A 22,808-nucleotide genomic window follows, 5' to 3' on the forward strand; every position below is an offset into this window, starting at 1 on the left:
ATACATTAACCCTATTAAGGGGAGGAGGATCCTTTATCTTATCTTTTGTTTTAGCAGCTTTTTAGGGTTCTTAAACTTGTTTACTCTTGGTTTGTTGAAGGATTGAGTACTTCTAAGTTTTTAATAGCAATTTCTTCTTCAAATCTCTTAATCTACAATCTCTTATTATGATTTCACAAAGATCAAATTCCTTCCTTTGTGTGATCATGATGATGAGTGAGTAGATCCTTTAGAACTTTGGGCTTGGTAGATTAGGGAGATAGATGATTGATCTTTGATGTCTAGGGATTTATTTATGTGTTTCCTATCTTGTTTAGTGTTAATAATGCTAGATAGCCTTGATCAAGCTTGAATCTAGACATTAGGATTTCCATGCCCAGAAAGTGTTTGATGAAATTTCTGAACCAAACTATTCAAGAGATTTGCATACCTAGCCAATGGAAATTGGTGATTAGGGTGTTAAGTGGTATTTAAGACTTGTTTATAATGCATGCTTACCCTGTGATTGCCTTTGGAAATTGTTGATTATCACTTGATTAGCATAGGATCTTTTTCATGGAAATGGATTGATTTGCATAAGTGTTCTTAGCCATAGGATTGTCCTTGATTGTTGATTAGACATCTAGGATTGTTTAGCTATCTCCCAAGTCAATTACCTTGCCCAAGGTTCACTTGTTTAATCTTGATTTTAAGTCTGTTTCTAGTTGTGCCATGTTTCTTTGTGTTTGCATTGTTTGAGTTTGTTTTGTTTCCTTTCTTTAATCCAGTTTGTTAGTTAAGATTGTTACAATAAACCAATTCATGTTTAGGTTTAGATTAAGCATCTTTGTGTATTCTTAGTGAGTTGATTAATGCAGATTGTGGATTGATAATTTAATTGAGGTAAAAGTACTGCATCATTCATATATCTACATACAGTACTAACATAGAATCGACATGGTAACTTATGCAGTATTAATAGACATATGGGACCATGTAACACTGTAGGACAAGAAGAGAACAAGGACGAAGTAGATGAAACCAAGAAAAAGAGTGAGCACCGCAACAGGAAGAGGGAACATGACAAATATGCTTTTGTGGCAACATGTACAACCACTCTTAGTCTGACCTTCATTTTCATAACCTCTAGTCTGATTGAAGCTTTTGACAGATTGTTACACCTCTCTTGTAAACTTATGTTTGTATCATGATCATTTGGAGATGGTGAGTCCAAAGCCAACCAAAATAAAAAGGCGAAGGCCAGCTCTTCTGACCCACTAACAGTTTCTCCTCTAGATAAAAAAATATGTGTGACCATGGGTTGGTATTATATTAACCTTACCAAGAACGTTCGGTGGGAGTGGTAAGATAGTTGGCCCCAACCTTTCAAGCTTACGTGAAGACCTAGCTAAGAAAGGTTATAATCCTGATTCTGTCAAACCCGTTTGGAATTATAAAGGATTTACTGGTTATGCTTTGGCACACTTCAAAAAATGCGTGAAAGAATTCGAAGACCCCTGGAATTTTGAGGAGCATTATGAGAATGGTAATTGAAAAAAGTAGCTGATCAGAGTTTTTTAAGAATTAAAATTTGTTGGTTTGTTTTAACACTAAAGTTATCTTTCTTTCTTGAAAAGGTGTTATTTGGACTACTCATAAAATATTTGGATGGATTGCTACCGAAACTGATTGGAAAAAAACAAATGAGGTTTGGAACTCTCATCTTAGGGATGGGAAAAATTTGAGAAGTCCATCATATCTTGAACAAGGAAAGGCGATTTTAGATGCGTGCCTTTCTGAGTGCTTAGATCAGACGCTTGAGAAGATAGAAAAAGAAACTCAAGAGATCCAACAAAAAACAGATATGATTGAACGGGTTTGCAATAGGTTGAAATCTTTTAAACTGGAGTTATCCATGAGTTACAAAAATGGTAAAAGAAAGCTTTAATAAAACAGGATCTTCAATGTGCTCTTCCTGACATATCTATATATCTATATATATATATATATATATATATATATATAATTTGTGTTTGTTTTTGCATGTGTCTTCTTGATGAGAAGATTTTGAGCAGAAGTACACGTCCATGCAGAAGTTGTATGAAGATAGAGAGAAAGATCATGCAAATTATTCGTTAGAACTGGAGAAAAAGAGGACGAAGCTCGAGTAGCAAGCTATGAAACTCGCAGATAGGCACAAGGCAAGAAATCATTTAGTTTGACTGTATATTCATGAACATATCCATAATTAAAGCTTCCTTTGTTCAACTCTTTGAGTTTCTGAAAACATGACAACTTTTTCAGAAAGAAAAGGAGAATCTTTCTAAAAGGAATATGGAAATGTTAGTGATTCTAAATGAAAATCAAGATCTGGAGATGATGATGCAAAAAATGAAGGAGAGTGATGGAGATGAAGAGTTTCAGAAGATGATAGCCAAACATCAGAGAGAAAACAAGGGCAGAGAAACAGATCTATGAGATATAATGAACACTCTGGTGCAATAAGAATGTATGTCCAACGAGGAGTATCAAGACGCTCACCACGAGATGATTCAAGTACGAAGCTAAAACAATCTAAATATGTTTTTTCCAAGATCTTGTTCTTCGAGTTTAGGTAAATGAAAGGTATGTCCTTTTAAATTTATGTTATTGCTTTGATGGGCAGCTCTAGAATGAGAATATAGATTTGATAAGGAAAACTCTTGAGAATGTTGCAGTAAAGAGAATGGGGTCACTATGCCACAGGGCGATTGTCGCAGAAATGCAGAATCTTGGAAGTCCCGAAGAAAGAGTAGTGACGGAGGCTGTTAAGTTTTGTTCGGAGTTGGAACATGATATTATAGATGTGAACTGGAATCCATTCAAAGTCGATGACTCTGACGAAAATCCAAAGGTTTGGAGTTTCCTGTTATATAGTATCTCAAAAGATCGGATCTTTCCTGTTATATAGTATCTCAAGATTTCAAATGTGATATTGCAGATAGTGGTGGTTGAGACTAATAACAAAGTGCTTAGGCTCAAGAAGGACTGGGGTGAAGTATTATGCTGTGAAGTGTTAAGAGCGAAACAAGAGATACTAGACCACAATGTAAGTGATGGCTATATGATTCAGAACTTTTGGAACCATAAGGAAAACCGAGAAGCCACTATAGCGGAAGCAATAAAAGCCATGTTGAAGGCTTGGTTTTGGTCTAAGAACCCTTTAAACATTTCTTAGTCTATGTTTAAACGTATAATAAGAGGCATAATCAAAAGTAATGTGCATTCTAGTATCACCATAGTGTGTGTAATAAGCAGAATTACGAAAAATGAAAGAGTACGGAGTGGTTCGGTAAATGTCTCCAAAATAGGCATATACATATTGCTGATGAAAATTGTATCCAGACCGTCCAAGTACTTGGTAAGCTCCATGGCCATATTTCCATCCGTGTTGCCCTGTACCGACCGCACTTGTCAGCACACCTACCACCTCTTACGTTAGTCAGTTCCGACGCAATGTTGGTACTGATTCTTACATCACATCACAGTGTAACTCACAAGTTTGTATTCAAAGATCGAGAGTATGATGGACAACTACTCATCTACCTTCATTTACATGGTCTATGGAGGTTACTTCAACATATACAACAAATAAATACCATCACCTCGTAATTAATGTTGATCCAGTACTGGTACTCTCGACAGTCATTGGCCTCTTCGTCATCGCTATCATCATCGCTCAGTTCGATAAGATCTACTTGATTACATTAAGTTTGAGGTTCATCATCATGATCAATCACTAGAACACTTGGCTGATATTGTCAGTGACTTTGGTATTCATTTCTGTTGAAGAGCTGATCTTCAATAGAGAAAGGCAAAGAAGGCCAATGGGTCGAAAATACGGCCAGAATTTACAGTATTCCCAAAAGAACGAAAATGCATGTCCATGGTACTGAACACATTCAACCAATTGAGACTCCAAGTCACAGGTGAAGATATGCGGGTCCTTTCTGATGAAAACAGAGTTCGAGTTCTGATTCATGAACGCTAGCAATTGCGTTCCACATCGCCTTGAATCTTAGCTTATAACCCATTGAAGCATTACTTTCTCGAGCTTCCCAATCTCCATTACCGATTTATCACTCCATCCATATTGTAAAGACCATCAGCGGATTTGCCGAAAACTTGTTCATCATAATCAAATGTTTTCGGGAGTTTTATATGATTGATATGTTTCTATTCATCATATGTGTCATAGATAACCACTTGACCTGCTGTGGCAATCCAATATACCACGGAACCGATCACTCTTCCGGGAGTCCACGACATGAGCGATATTTCTTGGGGACAGGTCAGTTCCGCATAGCTCCACATACTAGTTTTCGAGGAATAAGTCTGGACTTTCACCTTTTTAGAGTTAAGTACGTAGGAATTACACTCTGAGGGAATCACCTTGTAGCTTAAACATTTATCCAGAGAATCTTTGGTCATCAAAGACATAACAAACTCACTGAAATGAGCTTGAGGACACGAAATCTCATCATGGTTCCTCGTATTTACATCCCATAAGTAGTAAGTTTTTGGATGACGACCACAGAGAAGCAAACCGTTTGATGAATCGATGTAGTAACCGAGCTTTTTCAGAACGCCAGAATATTCCATTTCGTTGCCTATGATACTCGTTGACAGTAAAGGCATACGAGGCTGTTGAGGTACATTGTGTTGCTGACGAAGAAACCAATGAGATGGAATCTTGGTTTCCATTTGGTTAGGTAAGTGTTGCGGAAGACAGGGTTGGAGACAATCTGAAGCCGTCTCTTTGATACAAGAATCACCTTGTAGATTGTTTCACGCGGTAACAGAAGAAGAATCTCAAACATTGCATCATCGCTGTTTAGAACCTTGTGAGCACTTAAATCAGAAATCATCTCCGAATTGTTTTTTGCCCTAATTGAAGAATACATTGCGAAACACACTGTGTTCGTCTATAAACAGAAAAGCCAAAACACAAATCAGAAACATCAAAGATCCTTAACATACAGAGGAATCTTAAAAAAAATTTCACGAAGCCTGGACAAATTAATCCCAAGAACTCAGTAAATCTAAAATTTCCAAAGCGAGTCTAACAATCGGCGCTAAATACAACAACATAATCTAAGGTTTGTAACAAGAAACATAGAATAAGTGATTGACTAAATAAAAAGTGTGATGAAAAAGTACCTTGATGGGCAGATTCAATGCTTTCAGTTTCGGGCGTTGTTCTGAAATGGATCATGTTCCAACCAACGATGCTGACGAGTGGTTCTAAATGTTACAGCCTTTGTTCTGAAACCGATTGATAATAGGTCGATTTTTTGTATAAATTTGGATAAAAACTGATACTCTTTGATGCCGACTGTTCTATCTCCTACGGTGAGAATCAATCAACATCAATTTCCTCCAAGATTAAAGTGGATAGCGAGTTTGAAATTTGATAATAGGTCGATTTTCTGTATAAATTTGGATCAAAGTCAACATTTGTTGACAACCTCTATCAAAAAGAGTAATTAACACTTTAATTTAGCAGCTTGCAAAAAAGTTTTTGAAGTCTGGTAGCTGATACATAAAGAAAGACCACAATTTCTGCCATCAGTGTTCGGATGGGGATAAGGGAAGGCTTATCTTTTGCAATGAATGTAAAAAGCCAATGTATTGTCAGCAATGTACGAGGAAATGGTAAGTTTCTGTCTAAACTTTAAAATGCATTTTGCTAAAATATGTTTTGGTTTCCAACTCGATTTGTTGTTTTTTTTGCAGGTATCAACATCTATTTTGTGAGAAGGGTGTTGTTGAAAAATGTCCTTATTGCCTCAAAATTTGTAACTGCGGGGAATGCTTGAAATTGAAGGGTTTAATTGAGGTAAATGAGATTATCGTTAGCATCCATTTCAATATTTTAATGGCAGAAGATTTTGTTTTTGAGAGAACCCCAAGACGTTTTTGTTTGTTTGTTAACATTATGTTTGTTTTTCTGTTTTAACTGGTATCAAAGACGAAACCGGATTCTTAAAGATGTCGAGTACCTGTTTGAATCGATGCATCCATTTCTTAATGAGATAATTGAAGCTCAGAAGCATGAAATTGAAGTCGAGGCAGAGATTCAAGGTATGAATTTTCCGCTACTAATTATTGGTTTATGTTCCTTCTGAGGGACCTCTGGTATTATATATATGACCCGATTCTATAGGAATGCAGTCTTTTGAAGTTAAGGCAACTCTGACAGAAGCCCCGTTAATAACCGCATGTTCTGGTAAGCAACTTATGTTATCTAATACAAAGTTAGGATCTTTCATTTCAGTTTAGTTGATATTACTGCAGATGATCTTGTCTTGCAGTGATCTCTGCCAAACTTCAATTTTTGACTTGCACCGATGCTGCTCCTTTAAGGATTACAAGAATGAACTTTGTTTAAACTACTGTCAAGAGATTCACAAAGTAAAGGAATATGTGCACGGTTCACATGCTTTAGAATCGAGCTCCACCTCTGTTCCTGAGGACAAAGATAATCCTAACCAATCTATTAAGTGGCACGCTGATCATAACGGAAGAATCTTTTTTGCATTTGGTTGTAGTGAATGTGTTATCATGGAGCTCACACGAATCTTACCGCTAACATTTATGTCAGACTTGAAACAGAAAGCAGATACTATCATGGCGTCATGCAAGAAAATTCCTAGATTGTTGAATTGTAGCTGTCCTGGTTTGGAAACTGATAAGAAGAGAAAAACAGCTTCGAGGAAAGAATCAAGTGACAACTACTTGTTGTCTCCTGAATCTTGTGATGTCTTAAAAGAACAATGGCTTCTCCATTTTCAAGAGCATTGGGCAAAAGGTGAACCAGTAATCGTTGGGAACACTCTCAAGAACATACCTGGTTTAAGCTGGGAGTTGGACGTTATGCTGCGAGCTATATGCGACTACATGAAATCATCAGAAGGAAGTTCTAATTGTTCGGAATACATTGTTCGGAATACATTGAAGCATATTCCTTCTTTGATGGTTACAAGAAAGGAAGAAGATATAAAATCTCATGGCCTAAGATGTTGAAGTTAAATGACTGGCCTCCTAATGATAGTTTTGAGAATGCTTTGCCTCGTCACTACACTGAGTTCATATCCGCATTACCTTTCCAAGAATATAGCAATCTTGTAACCGGAATTCTTAACATTGTAACAAAGCTTCCTGATAAACTTCTCAAACCAGATATGGGTCCCAAAAGTTACATTGCCTATGGGTTCCTAGATGAGTTTGGTAGAGGTGATTATGTGACTAAGCTGCATTTGGATATGGCAAACGCGGTTAATATACTGACATATATAGCTGAAGTAACTGTAAGTGAAAAAAGAAAAACCAAGCTTGAAATGCTGAAACGGAAATACAAGGAAGATGATGGTATTATTGGGTATCGTAGCCAAGAAGAGGAAGAAGAACCAAACGTGGAAAGCGAACAGAATCATCAAGAAATGGGAGGTGCTCTTTGGGACATATTTAGGAGTGAAGATGTTTCTAAGTTAGAACAGTATATTAAAAAGCCTTGCTGAGAATTTAGACATGCATTTGGTCAACCAGTTATGGAGGTAATTACTCACCTACTTGCAATAACCTTTTTTACTGAGATTTTACTTTCTTGGTACTGACATTTTATTCGATTTTCATTTTCAGGTTGACAACCCGATACATGACCAATCATTCTATTTAACTGTAGAGCTTAAAAAAAACTCAAGAATGAATTTGGTAAGTAATCTAACAACTATATGTTACTCTCTTTTCGACTTGATTGGGTTATATTAACGGATTTTATGTTGTCTGTTACAGGGATTGAGCCATGGACATTTGTGCAAAATCTAGGAGAAGCGGTGTTTATTCCTGCGGGTTGTTCTCATCAAGTTCGGAATCTAAAGGTAAAACTTTTGGGTTGGATATGTATAGGATTTGTCAATAGGGTCGGGTGACCTGACCTGAAATGCACAGCTCTAAGTAAAACTGAATAGTTTCTGATCTTCCACCTTTTACTATCATCATACCATTTGTTTTGTAGTGGAAACTCTAATCAAAAACTTTGTTTCTGTAGGAACAGTCGTGCACAAAAATTGCAGTTGACTTTGTGTCATTGGAGAACATACGTAAGTGTCTGTGTCTGACCAAAGAGTTTTGCCGACTTCCTATGGGCCACTCATCCAGAGTTGACAAAGTTGGGGTCAGTCTTTGTTGATTGAGACCATGTGCATTGTTGATTGATGCCGTGTGTAGGTTAGCCATACCAATGGCACATTGGTTCAACTAGAAGAACTAGTATAACTCGTAGAATATGTATTTTGATAGGTCATAGTTTCTCTCTTTTAAATGATCGAGCAAATTTTTGAGTTTATTTGACAGCGTAGATAATCATCTTCTTTATTGTTGCTCTTTACTTTATATATTCATTCACTTGCCTCACCATTTTAAACTTTTCATGGTAAAAGATAAAGAAGATGCTCGTGTATGCGCTTTCGGAAGTATTGAAAGAACTAGAAACAATACGAGGAGAGACTGTTACGGGAGAGTAGACACAAAAGTATATTTGTTACAGCCGCCAAAAAAAAGAAAATACGAGGAGAGACTGTTACAGGAGAGCAGATACAAAACTATATTTGTTACAGCCACCAAAAAAGAAGTGAGTTTCGTGTTTCATGTTTTATCCTTTTTGGTATAACTCATGATACACTTCCTTTTTGGCTGCATGTTTTCTTTGGGGCTAAGAGTTATGATTTATCATGTTATGATTTATCGTGTTTTGGTTTTTTCATGGCTAACAGATTGTTGACTAAAACAAATATGGAATTGGGATTTCCCTCGAGATTATACTCACTTGGTTGGGAGCCGGAGTGTGACAAAAGCCTCAACTACCTTAGCAAGATTGCATTTCTAGGAGATGTGAAAAAGGCTGTTGGAAAAGTAGTGTGGAACCGCATTTGTAATTCACCTTTGGGGGTAACTGCACGTTGTTCCAAATAAATTCAACTGGTCATCAAAGATTGTCAAAACGCTGCTTGTAAAGCAACTTGTCTGCAACAAAAAATACGAGATATGGTGCTTGTTCTGTAGTACACCAGCTCGGTTTTCCCTATTAGAGTTCGAAAACATAACACGACTAAACTGTGCACCTTTACCAGATAAAAATGATAAGGAAATAGATGTGGGGAAAGGTGTGCATGAAGACTTGTGTAAAAAGATGAGAGTCAGAGTACACGAGAACCCAAGTATGTTCGATCTGATGCAAAGGGCCGCGATCTCAAGACAAAACTACGTAAACGAGCTCTTATGGTATTCGATTTGCCCAAGTTTGAGGGTTATCCATGGGGGAGATTGGCTTTCAAGACTCTAATTAAATCAGTCAAGAAGGCAGATTTGGAGGGAGACTCAATCACAATACATGGCTTCCTACAAGTACTGCAAATATGGATGTACAATCTTTTCCATAATTTTGGACAATAGTTTGGTGATCCATCAGGTACCATAAGTCCTCCTCTTCTGAAGTTCAAGGGTAAAAAATGGTATTGGACAAGAAATGTCGATCAGATCTTAATTGATGATGAGGTCTATGGAGCGATAGTTATGTGTCGTGTTTGGGTTAATTCAATTTGTTTTTACCGTGAAACATGTTGATTTCACTTTTGTTTTCCTACATCTTTGTATGTAAACATTGAGAATGCTTTCATCAACAAATCAGAGCCACCTGTTTGGGATGATGATAGTGGGGATAAGAAGATTGACGCTCTTGTGCAAGCCATATGCAAAGAAGGAAGTTTGGGAGATGTTACTTGGGTGGACCAAGGCTTTAAAAGCGTTGATAAGGAAAATAATACAGATCCCAAACCTCCCAAAGATTCTGAAGAGAGAAACCATTGAGAGGAAAAGAGGAAGAAAAGGAGAAAAACTATGATTGAAGGGGAATGTCTTCAAAGTGTTTTGAGATGGAAGAAAAAGAGAAAAAAAAATTGACTGCAGACGAATGGTATCAAACTTTTTTTGAAAATATGGTTAGAAACTGTGTCGAATGTAAGTCAAAACAGTAGAGGAAAGGAACCAGTTCCCAAAGCCTCTCCACCACATCAAAGACCCATCTCAAACAACTGCAGCTTGCTTTTCTTCTCTTTTTATAATAACTTCAATGAAATAGGTTTTAGTGAACTGACTAAAGATCGATCATTTGGAATGTTATGATTTGTTACCTTGCAAACTTTTATCCAAATCATGCAAGAGTGAATACTTCTTCTGCAAAACATGGGCCAGCGACACAAGATCTGCAACAGAGAGAGATATCAAGAAAGAGTTGCTTCAATATTATTGCCTAATATCCACAAAAGAAGAGGAAACCATGACAGAGCAAAACCAAAGAATGAACATATAGGCATTACCTTTGTGTCTTCATTTTGCAGGAGCTGAACACTGTTCTTACCGACGTCAGTTTCATGCCTTACTTTGGCTACAATGTATAGTTATTTATTTCGTCTTGATTTCTATTTCATTCCGTACCAAAAAATATAAAAGAAACAGAAACAACAACACATGTTTTTGAAATCTTGTTTAATTACTCTCACGGAATATTTCAATGAGTTTGTTCCAGATTTTGATCCTCAAAGCGGAGGCTTCATCGGGGTTAAACCACTTCTCGTCAATCTGAAGGTGGAAGTATGTTAGCAACAAATAGTTTATAAGAGATAGGGAGGGAGGCGGGGGGGGGGGGGGGGGGGGTAGAAGTGAAACACACCGTTCCAAAACTGTTCAATTGCAGCCTCTGAGGAGCGTCCTCGATGAACTGTTTTATGAAGAAGAGCACAAACAGAACACAGTCGGAAGCATTCTCCTGTTGCGGAACCTGTTGAGAAGGTCAAATAAAAAGTTAAGATGAGTTCTACACTTTGTCTTTAAATACAATAATTTGCAACTTCGAAGTAAAAAATATTAACTTCCACTTCAGCTTCGTTGATCCAATTGGGGAGGTCTCTCCATATTTTTTTCTGAAATTGGTAAATCCTGTGAAAGAGTACTCATAAAGATCCATTCCTCTCTTAGAAAACTGCAACAATAAGTTGTAAACAATAGAATCTAATGAAGATGGTCTTACTTAAGTAATCATCATTAAAATCATTGGTCAGGTCTCACCTTTTGATATGATTGAAAATTAAAGTTGTTGGGTGAAGGATTAGTGAATCTAAGTGAAGTAAAGTCACTCTTGATTCGTCTTTCTTTTTTGGAATGCAAATTATTACTATGCTCCAGTGCCGACAGAAATATGCAAGAGAAAATACCATGAAACATTCTAAACAGTTGGCGCTGAGGATAACATTTCTCCATTAGAAAGAGATGCCATAACTCTGATCTAACATAGCATTTTTTTCCAGTCCCTGCTTTAAATGACTATAATTGTCTGTTCATGCCATACAATCCAATCAGTGGGATTCGATAGACAACAGTTAGGAAATTACCTACGCTTCATGTATTGGTATGAATATATATGATTTATGGAATAGATTTAAACCATTCCACCACCGCCTCAACTTCACCAAACCACTACCCTTATTACATTGAAAGGACAAGACGAAGAGACCGATTAATACATTAGTAGCCAAAAATAAGATATGTGAATCACATCCTTCATCTACTTTTGCACATGAAATATTTAAATTCAAACATCTACACAACAATGAAACTTAAACATCCTTCATCTAATATGTTTAAGTTTTTATTTAGACTCAATCTTTTATTTTATTTATAGAAAACAAACCTTCTTTGAAATAACTTTTACGAGCTTCGTGTAGAAAAATGTATTGAAGAAATGACAATTCAAAGCTATCTGATTTTCTGAAAACACATGGTGCTGCATGAACCTAGCCAAATAGCAAGGAAAATAATCACATAAAAGCCATAACACGAGAAAGATAATGTAAATATGTAGATCTATCACTCTAAACTCACCTGATGTAGAAATTCATAACTTCCGATGAGAGAAATTTTCTAGGTAGAAGGCATTTAAAATCTTCAAGAGACACTTGAACACAGTTTGGCCTATCCCTGACCACCAGGTGAAGTGAAAATAATAAACAGGTCATATATTATTGACAAAAAAAAAAAAAAAAAAAAAAAAAACAGGTCATATATCAGAGGATTGGAGTCAGTATACCTACACCAACTACATGATAACTCTTTTAGCAAATCACTTTTGGTAACCTGAAGATTTAACCAAGATTAAGTTATTTTTCCAGCAAAAATCGGTCACCTCGTTTTCCAGCTTGTCGGTGTTTGGAATGGAGTTTTTGCGCTTTTCCTCCACAGTCCCAGAGACTTTCCCAATCGACAAACTATTTACACGCTGGTAAGAATAAGAAAGAATTTCAGCAACTAGCCTCACCCTTTTAGGTAAGCAATAAGTCTTTTTTATACAGCTAAAAACAAACAACAGTTCAAACGTTACACGATGCAAAATATTCACGAAATTGGCCGAAGTGCTTATCAACAGTTCAATCCCATCTCTTGGTTACTGGCATGGAATCACAGATATTGCTGAGAAATAATTTCTTCAGATTTTTCCAACTCAATGCCTTTGAATCCTAACCACTCTGATTCAATTTGTAACCTCTGTTAACCAACATTAGATCAACTTATTGTCTAATTTGGATGATCTAATTTGTCTTTCGGAGGTAACATTTTCTTTGCTGGATTTCTGAGATTAATTATTATGCTTCTTATTTCTGCAGCTTAACAAAATTTACCTGAAAGTTGATCTAATTAGAGAATTTAGATGATGGTGATACTGAGAAACAGTAATAATTTTTTTTGCTTCTTCTTTTTTCCTTTTGTTGTTGTAGAATGGACCCAAATCTGGTATGTTTGTGCTAGGGAATTCATTCTATGGAATGCTTTGTCAATCCTGTGTATTGATTTCGGATTTACTTTTTCACTCTGTATGGCGTGATTATTTGCTAGTATATAGGGCTATTTATATGAGTGTGGTTATTTTTGTATGCTTGTTTTCAAATGTTGTCTTTTCTATATGTTGTTTATGAGTGTGGTTATTTTTGTATGCTTGTTTTCAAATGTTGTCTTTTCTATATGTTGTTTATGAGTGTGGTCTTTTTTCTATATGTTATTTATGAGTGTGGTCTTTTCTCTATATGCTGTTTCTTTCTTCTTAGTTTTAAAGTTAACTACAAGATGAATCTCCGGGCACCTCTTACCTCATATGTAACTGAAAGTTATCTATTTTATTTGCAGGATGGCTGAGTTTGAATAAGACGGATGTTTAAAAAAGGCATTGGAGTTAGACAACGACCAGAAGAAGCAACTGATAGAGTCCCAATTTAGTTACATAATGCAGATGGGGGAACACACGTTCTCACACATTCTCCGCCCAGTTTTTGCATTACTTGTTGACACTGCAGTTGAAGACAACCAGGAAATCTTAGTTGTGGCGAACCTTTGCTGGGAAGCCAATAAGATACGCCATTGAAGACTTTTCTCTAGTTACCAATTTGAACTGCAAACCACCAAGCAAGACCTTGGGTACCAGAAAACAGAAAGGGGAAATTTGGAAATCTTTGTTTGGAAAGTCGAAGAATGAACCGACACCATAAAATATTGTAGACATCCGAAACAACAAAGAATGCAAAACTCCTTTGGGACGATTTAGGCTAGCACTTTTACTAATCGTTGTAAGGATATTGTGTCCGACAAGTGGTTGTACTTTGATCAGACCTGAGGTAGTAGCGATGCTTGGTGATATTGAAGAGTTCCTGAACTACCCATGGGGGCGGGAATCATTCCTACTAACTCTTCAAAGTGTAACGGCAAATCATCCTTTCCACTACGATGCACAAAAATCATTTGTGGTGCAAGGGTTTGCTCAGGCCATGGTACTTGTAACCGTCTGCAGCCGTCATGCTATAATAGGTCCTCTTAATGTACTAGAAGGAGATATGGAAGAACACGAGGTAGCGGTAGAAGATATATTAAAGAGTGATCTGGCTAAGAGGTTGATCATCAATGTAAAATCTGCAAAGAATCTTGATAAGAGAGGACAAGTATCTTTTGTGTGTGTTATACTATATTTGTTGTACTGCAACTATGTTGCTTGATGTCTCTTACTAATATAATCTGTGTATGGACAGGCAACGGTGAAGGCGTTGTTAGTAAAACACCGATGGGAGGAGTCACTAAGGTTCAAGGAGAGTCCGGATCTTGCAGTTGATAATATGCTTGCTTTAATAGCAGAGGACTACCCGTTTGAACAGAACACATGGACTGGTGGGGTCACCGAAGATGAGGCTGTGTTACAGAACCCGAGGGATGTCGAGTCGTCAGAGCATGTTGACAGAGTTGATGAGACGATGATTAAAGAAAGAGCAGACGTTGCCAATGAACCTGGTAGGAAACAACGTAGAGCTAACAAGATAGTTGAACCGTTGGACATTCCAGTTCTTCTTCGTCAGATGGTCGACATATATGAGAAGAAGTCACTACCGATGTATGAAGAGTACATGAGGCGTTCAAAAGAACTTTTCGAGAAGCAAGTTGGAGAAATGAAGGGCGAGATAAGGTACATCACGGGCAAGATTACAGGATGTATAACGTAATTAGTGGATGGCCTTCAAATAGCGAAAGCAAAGCCGCGGATGGTGAAGAGGTCATGCTACATATTACTAAGAAAAGTGGAGAAGCATCCGAAGAAAGGGAAGCCACGGTTGGTAAAGAGGTAATTCCATATATCTACATATGATACTAACATAGAATCGACATGGTAACTTATGCAGTAATAATAGAAATAGATTTAACATACAGGATAAAATATGTACATTTTTTCATATAAAATAGAACTGTAGAATGGACACATAGTTAACATATAGAATCTTTATAATGGAACTTATACAAGAATATATCATATATGTTTCATTTTCTCCTTTCTGACTTATGCTTTCTTCAATGTGTCTGTGATTGCTGACAAGAAGGAGCAGGGAGCTGTGAATGATGATCAGGTGCCTGAACAGGGTAGACCACCCTGATATGAAGTTTGACATAGAATATAATATTACATGGACAAATATTAACCATATAATAAATTTATAAGATGGAGACATATGTTCATATAACATGGAACGTATATCATATTTACTATGTTTATATAGAATATAAAACATTCATATTTACATATATATTTCATATGCGGTTCTATGTTTTATATGATGGTGTGACACGGTGCAGGAAAATCGTTCTGGGATGACTCCTGCCTTTCCAGGAAAAGAAGCAACGTCACTTCCGTTGTATGAGAGTACTAGGGTACCATCTGTGACACCTTCTACCTTACCAACTGGGACACCTCCTGCCTTGCTGGAAAGTGAAGAAGCATGGGAAGAAACGGAAGTCGTGGATGGTGAAGAGGTAATGCTACATGTTACTTAGAAAAGTGGAGAAGCATCCGAAGAAAGGGAAGCCACGGTTGGTAAGGAGGTAATTCCATATATCTATATACGGTACTAACATAGAATCGACATGGTAACTTATGCAGTATTAATAGACATAGATTTAACATACAGGATAAAATATATACATGTTTTTTCATATAAAATAGAACTGTAGAATGGACACATAGTTGACATATAGAATATTTAGAATGGAACTTATACAGGAAATATCCTATGCGTTTCATTTTCTCCTTTCTGGCTTATGTTTTCTTCAATGTGTCTGTGATTGTTGACAAAAAGGAGCAGGGAGCCGTAAATGGTGATCAGGTCCCTGAACAGGTAAACATACAATATTAAGATAGAGTAGACCACCCTGATATGAAGTTTGACATAGAATAGATTATTATATGGACAAATATTTACCATATAATAAATGTATAAGATGGAAACATATGTTCATATAACACGGAACATATATCATATTTACTATGTTTATATAGAATATACAACATTTCTATTTACATATATATTTCATATGCGGTTCTATTTTTTATATGATGGTGTGACACGGTGCAGGAAAATCGTTCCGGGATGACTCCTGCCTTTCCAGGAAAAGAAGCAACGTCACTTCCGTTGTATGAGAGTACTAGGGTACCATTTGTGACACCTTCTACCTTACCAACTGGGACACCTCCTGCCTTGCTGGAAAGTGAAGAAGCATGGGAAGAAACGGAAGTCGTGGATGGTGAAGAGGTAATGCTACATGTTACTCAGAAAAGTGGAGAAGCATCCGAAGAAAGGGAAGCGGCGGTTGGTTAAGAGGTAATCCCATATATCTACATACGGTACTAACATAGAATCGACATGGTAACTTATGAAGTATTAGTAGACATATGGGACCATGTAACACTGTAGGACAAGAAGAGAGCAAGGACGAAGTAGATGAAACCAAGAAGAAGAGTGAGCACCGCGACAGGAAGAGGAAACATGACAAATATGCTTTTGTGGCAACATGTACAACCTCTCTTAGTTTGACCTTCATTTTCATCGCCTCTAGTCTAATTGAAGCTTTTGACAGATTGTTACACCTCTCTTGTAAACTTATGTTTGTATCATGATCATGTGTAGATGGTGAGTCCAAAGCAAACCAAAATAAAAAGGCGAGGGCCAACTCTTCTGACCCACTAACAGTTTCTCCTCCAGATAAAAAATATGTGTGGCCATGGGTTGGTATTATTTATAACTTACCAAGAACGTTTGATGGGAGTAGTAAGATAGTTGGCCCAAGCCTTTCAAGCTTACGTGAAGACCTCGCTAAGAAAGGTTATAATCCAGATTCTGTCAAACCCGTTAGGAATTATAAAGGATTTACTGGTTATGCTTTGGTACACTTCAAAAAATGCTTGAAGGGATTCGAAGACGCCTGAAATTTTGAGGAGCATTATGAGAATGGTAATTGAAAAAAGTAGCTGATATGAGTTTTTTAAGAATAAGTTTGTTGGTTTGTTTTAACACTGAAGTTATCTTTCTTTCTTGAAAAGGTGTTATTTGGACTACTCATAAAATATTTGGATGGATTGCTACCGAAACTCATTGGAAAAAAACAAATGAGGTTTGGAACTCTCATCCTAGGGATGAGCAAAATTTGAGAAGTCCATCAGATATTGAACAAAGAAAGGCGATTTTAGATGCGCGCCTTTCTGAGAGCCTAGATCAGACGCTTGAGAAGATAAATAAACAAACTCAAGAGATCCAACAAAAAAACAGATATGATTGATCGGGTTTGCAATAGGTTGAAATCTTTTAAACTTGAGTTATCCATGAGTTACAAAAATGGTAAAAGAAAGCTTTAATAAAATAGGATCTTCAATGTCTTCTTGCTGACATATCTATGTATATATACAATTTTTGTCTGTTTTTGCATGTGTCTTCTTGATGAGAAGATTGTGAGCAGAAGTACACGCCCATGCAGAAGTTGTATGAAGATAGAAAGCAAGATCATGCAAATTATTCGTTAGAACTGGAGAAAAAGAGGACGAAGCTCGAGGAGCAAGCTATGAAACTCGCAGATAGGCACAAGGCAAGAAATCATTTAGTTTGATTGTATATTCATGAACATATCCATAATTAAAGCTTCCTTTGTTCAACTCTTTGAATTTCTGAAAACACGACAACTTTTTCAGAAAGAAACGGAGAATCTTTCTAATAAGAATATGGAAATTTTAGTGATTCTAAATGAAAATCAAGATCTGGAGTTTGATTTGGAGATAATGATGCAAAAAATGAAGGAGAGTGATGGAGATGAAGAGTTTTAGAAGAGGATAGCCAAACTTCAGAGAGAAATCAAGGGCAGAGAAACGGATCTACGAGATATAATGAACGCTCTGGTGCAAAACAAAACGTATGGCCAACGAGGAGTATCAAGACGCTCACCACGAGATGATTCAGGTACGAATCTAAAACAATCTAAATCTGTTTTTTCCAAGATCTTGTTCTTCGAGTTTAGGTAAATGAAAGGTATGTCCTTCTAAACTTATGTTATTACTTTGATGGGCAGCTCTGGAATGAGAATATAGATTTGATAAGGAAAACTACTGAGAATGTTACAGTTAAGAGAATGGGGTCACTATGCCACAGGGCGATTGTCACAGAAATGCGGAATCGTGGAAGTCCTGAAGAAAGAGCAGAGACGGAAGCTGTTAAGTTTTGTTCGGAGTGGGAACAGGATATTATAGATGTGAACTGGCATCCATTCAAAGTCGATGACTCTGATGGAAATCCAAAGGTTTGGAGTTTCCTGCTATGTAGTATCTCAAAAGATGGGATCTTTCCTGTTATATAGTATCTCAAGATTTCAAATGTGATATTGCAGATAGTGGTGGTTGAGACTGATAATAAATTGCTTAGGCTCAAGAAGTATTATGCTGTGAAGTGTTAAGAGCGAAACAAGAGATACTGGACCACAATGCAAGTGGTGGCTATATGATTCAGAATTTCTGGAACCATAAGGAAAACCAAGAAGCCACTATAGCGGAAGCAATAAAATCCATGTTGAAGGCTTGGTTTTGGTCTAAGAACCCTTTAAACATTTCTTAGTCTATGTTTAAACGTATATAAGAGACGTAATCAAAATTAATGTGCATTCGAGTATCACCATATTGTGTGTAATAAACAGAATTACGAAAAATGAAAGAGCATGGAGTGGTTCGGTAAATGTATCCAAAATAGGCATATACATATTGCTGATGAATATCGTATCCAGACCATCCAAGTACTTGGTGAGCTCCATGGCCATGTTTCCCTCCTTGTTGCCCTGTACCGACCACACTTGTCATCACACCTACCACCTCTTACGTTAGTCAGTTCCGACGCAATGTTGGTATTGATTCTTACGTCACATTACAGCGTAACTCGCAAGTTTGTATTCAAAGATCGAGAGTATGATGGACAACTACTCATCTACCTTCATTTACATGGTCTGTGGAGGTTACTTCAACATATACAACAAATACCATCACCTCCTAGTTAATTTTGATCCAGAGCACATTAATAACAGAAATCAGAGTTCTAAGAAGATGAATAAAACATATTTTGATGTAGTGGGATAATATAAACGCTCAAAGTTCCCAACAAAACACAATCGAAAAAGAAATAAAAACAGGGAAAAACCTTGGCTATTATAGTGAATTTTTTTCTAACTTTTTTCCAAACTTAATTTCTTCATCATTGTTCCCAATGTACACAACACTTCTCCTACAAGTGCGAGGTCTCTTGTGGGATCAACTTCAAACCCTTTCCTCCTCCAGATCCGGTCCTTGGTTCATCATGGAATATTTCAATGACATGACATAATTAGTAGTGAAGAGAAAACTGGAGGCCCACCAAGTTCAGAAGGGTCATTTTCCGACTTGAGAACTTTCATCTTGTAAGTTGTACTATCTAAAACATAGTGGTAATTTCCTATCTTGGAGAGGAAAAAGACATACTCAGCTTCTCAGATGTAGACTAGGCAGAGCGATGGCAAACAGTGATTGGGTCATAGCGTATCCCTCAGATGGCGGTGAGTATCTCTGTTTTGAAGGTTTTGATCATTGTCCCCTAGTCACGTCCTTTGATCATGAAAAGAAAAAGCAGAAGAGTCTATTTAGATATACTGTAACAAGAGATTTAGAGACAATTCATAGATTAGTAAAATTGTGCTAGAGAACCTTTGGCAGCCGTGGATCACCGCCTACATTTATGCAGATTGGCTAACATCAACTGGAGCAAGAAGCAGCTTTTAAATAGCCAAAAAGAGATCCTCCATCTTAGAGAACAATTGAAAGGATCAAATGTGTGATGATTTTGCAAACCAAGCTTCCATTGACCTGTTAAATCAAAAACTCTTATCAGCATATAAACAAGAGGAGGAATTCTGTAAACAAAGCAGCAGGCAGCTTTGGCTGGCAATTGCAGATAAAAATACAGGATATTTTCACGCGGCAACAAAATGGAAAAGAGCAATAAACAATATTTCAGAGCTAGAATCTGCTACCGGATCTTGTGTTTATGAAGAACAAGAGATAGCAAAAAGTGATTTCAGAGTATAACCAAAAAAAATTTACCTCTCTGGAGGGTTAAAGGGAGACAGTGGGCACTATCTCCTTGTATTACAACAGAAATGAACACTCAACTCATTTATATGCCAACTCCTCTGGAAATTAAACAAGCATGTTTCTCTACTTGAAAAAAAAAAATGTTTCTCTATACATGCTGACAAGGCCCCGAGACCTGATGGCTTCTTAGCAACACTTGTTTCTTCTCGACAATAACACTGTATGTCCAGTAAAACCTACATAACTCTTGCATCGCAGCTCCGATTTGCTTGAACTCACCTCCGTTGGAAAGCTGACTGAATTGCCTATAACTTTCGTGAAAGCCTTCATCTGAGTCCGATTTCTGGGACACTTTTGCCTGGCTCTGCATCATCCTTTCTCTTCTTTTCATTTGAATGTGTGTCATCCTTCATCTTAACCTGGAATGGATCAAAACACACAAATACTAAATGCGAAAAGACTCACTTGGACACTAAATGCATTAAAACACAATGAAAATACCAATGAAACACAATATAATGGATCATAACAACCATGAAAATTAATCATCTAAATTCTCTAATTATATCAACTTTCAGGTAAATTTTGTTACGCTGCAGAAATAAGAAGCATGAAGAAAATGTTACCTCCGAAAGACAAGTCTGACCCTGGAATCTCTGCAATGAAGATTTAGTATTCAAACCGAAATCACCCAAAAACGAATAAAGTAGAAATAAACAAAATTGCAATTTGAGGAAGATGAAGTACATACCCAAGCACGGTCTTTGATTAGAAATCTCTGAAACCCCACTAATCTTCGCTGGAGCAGAAGCGAAGTCTTAATTTACAAGCCCAAGCTTGCGACTAAGGGATGTAAAAAGAGACCGATAGACAAATTGAGAAAAAGTGTGTTATTTTGGTCAGTACCCAAACGACGAAGCGACGAAGAATTACAATTTTGAGAAGATGAAGCGCCCAAGACGAAGAAGCTATTTTTCATCCCAAAAAGTAAATAAAAATTGTGTCGTTTTGAAAAATATCCTTTTCTTTTTTAGTTTTATTTTGAAAAGCACACTTTTTCATAGTTAGAGGAGTAAAGATATAAAAGATTGATTGATTTCTTATTTTGTCAATTGAGATTACATGTGTTTATAATAAACTTGGTAACAAAGCCAACTATTCTCTCTTTCCCTCATAGTTTGATGATTAGGATATTTCACGCATATTAAAACAATGATGTATATAATTAATTTATTATTTACTTTTTCCTTTATGATTTATCTCTTTTTATTTTTGGTCATCTCATAAACCCCATCATAGTTATCAAACATCGGCAAATCAAGATACTAATTACCTTGCAGTGTACTCAACTCTTGCTCAGCATGTTCATGTTCAGCCTGCAAACTTTTTAGGTGCCCATCTACTTCAAATCGGTATTCTTCGTATGTATTGATTTTTTCTTTTAAGCTCTGCAGGAAGAAAGGAATATTTTTCATGTGGTTGAGATAAACTAGGAATGCAAAAGCTAGATCATTCTAGATACTAAGGCATAAATGAAAGAGAGATATCAATATTTTCCCACTTAAATAGTGATGACCATACCTCCGCTTACTGTGCAATATCCATCAGGCCAGTTTGGCTACTGAGAGCTGAAGATGACCTGATGGCCAACACTCCAATCTGTGAACATGGAGTCAGCCCTGGATTTGTGATTGAAGGGACTCCTGATTCAGGTCGTGTACTCGTCCTTAGATAAGGTGTCGAATGCCCAATCTCTGAAGTAGATGTTACCTGAATCTGAAAATCAAATACCAGAAAATCAATATGGAAAAGCGATTTAACATAAACATGAACTAAAAATTCTACCCATATATAGTAGCATATTGAAATATAATCCTTGAAACGAACATTAAGTTTACACCAATTAATAGGAGGAGGAACCACACACTGTTCAACATCGCCCGCCGCAACCTCTCTCGTCTCCTCTAACCTCTTGTGCTCAGCCTTGAAGTCGACAAGTTGTTGACCCAAGATTTTATTTAGCTGGGAGAGTTGAGCGTCGATTAGTTTTACTTGATGCATGAGGGCGGTAGCCTCTTCCTTATTCTTCATATGATCATTCATTATATGAAGAATTGCTTTGAAGCAATCTGTTGTCTCCTCCTCAACCGCGACTCTCGTCTTAGTAAACTCGTGTTTGATGGCATCTAGTGCTTTGTCTTCCAACTCGAAATCTGAATTGCGTTTTGGACATTTACTAGAACTCTCTCCGGCCATGTTGATGGCCTTTATTGCTTCGTCTTCCCACTCTGACATGCGTTATGGACGTTTACTGGAACTCTCTCCGGCGATAGCTCGAGTATAAAAATAAAAACAACCGTAAAAAACTTTAGTAAAAACAATAAGCGAAGTAAAAAAATGGCATAAATTAAAGAGAGAAGCCGATTTGGTGATTGCCTACAAAACATGGAGAAAAGAGGTAGATCTTGAATATGTAGTAAGAATTGATGATATTCATTATAGATTGAGAGGAGATTTATAGGTGCAATGATTGAAGAATAAGATGAAGAGAAGCAAACGATACAATGAATTTAGAGAGAAAAAGAGACAGTTAAAAAATAAATGAGAGTAGTAATGTTAAAACGGGTAGCCCGGACCCGTTTAGAGTGAATGCTTATGAGATGGATACACATCCAACATATGAAAAAGGTGAATACACATAACACATCCAACAGATGAATGCACATACCAGCTCGAAGTTTAATCCTGATTACTCCCTGTGTATTGAGCATCTTTTTCA

The 22,808-nt window shown here is 36.9% G+C and overlaps 1 long non-coding RNA gene and 3 pseudogenes across 1 annotated transcript; 1 reads left to right on the forward strand and 3 right to left on the reverse strand.

Moving 5' to 3' along the window:
* Positions 1-3,941: 3,941 nt before the first annotated feature.
* On the reverse strand, positions 3,942-4,886 carry LOC104743847 (F-box protein At5g03970 pseudogene; annotated as a pseudogene).
* Positions 4,887-6,032: 1,146 nt separating this feature from the next.
* Positions 6,033-9,885, forward strand: LOC104743848 (lysine-specific demethylase JMJ26-like; annotated as a pseudogene).
* Positions 9,886-10,228: 343 nt separating this feature from the next.
* LOC147928576 (ubiquitin-like-specific protease 1C) lies at positions 10,229-13,483 on the reverse strand (annotated as a pseudogene).
* Positions 13,484-19,010: 5,527 nt separating this feature from the next.
* Positions 19,011-21,081, reverse strand: LOC104742128 (uncharacterized). Its single transcript, XR_015579287.1, has 6 exons — positions 20,781-21,081; positions 20,656-20,685; positions 20,039-20,448; positions 19,643-19,801; positions 19,421-19,543; positions 19,011-19,248 (listed from the first exon to the last, which is right to left on the reverse strand). It is a non-coding gene; the product is annotated as an uncharacterized LOC104742128 (long non-coding RNA).
* Between the last annotated feature and the right edge of the window lie 1,727 nt (positions 21,082-22,808).

The sequence above is a fragment of the Camelina sativa genome, chromosome 14, assembly GCF_030686135.1.
Source record: "Camelina sativa cultivar CO46 ecotype springtype chromosome 14, ASM3068613v1".
NCBI classification, from domain to species: Eukaryota; Viridiplantae; Streptophyta; class Magnoliopsida; order Brassicales; family Brassicaceae; genus Camelina; species Camelina sativa.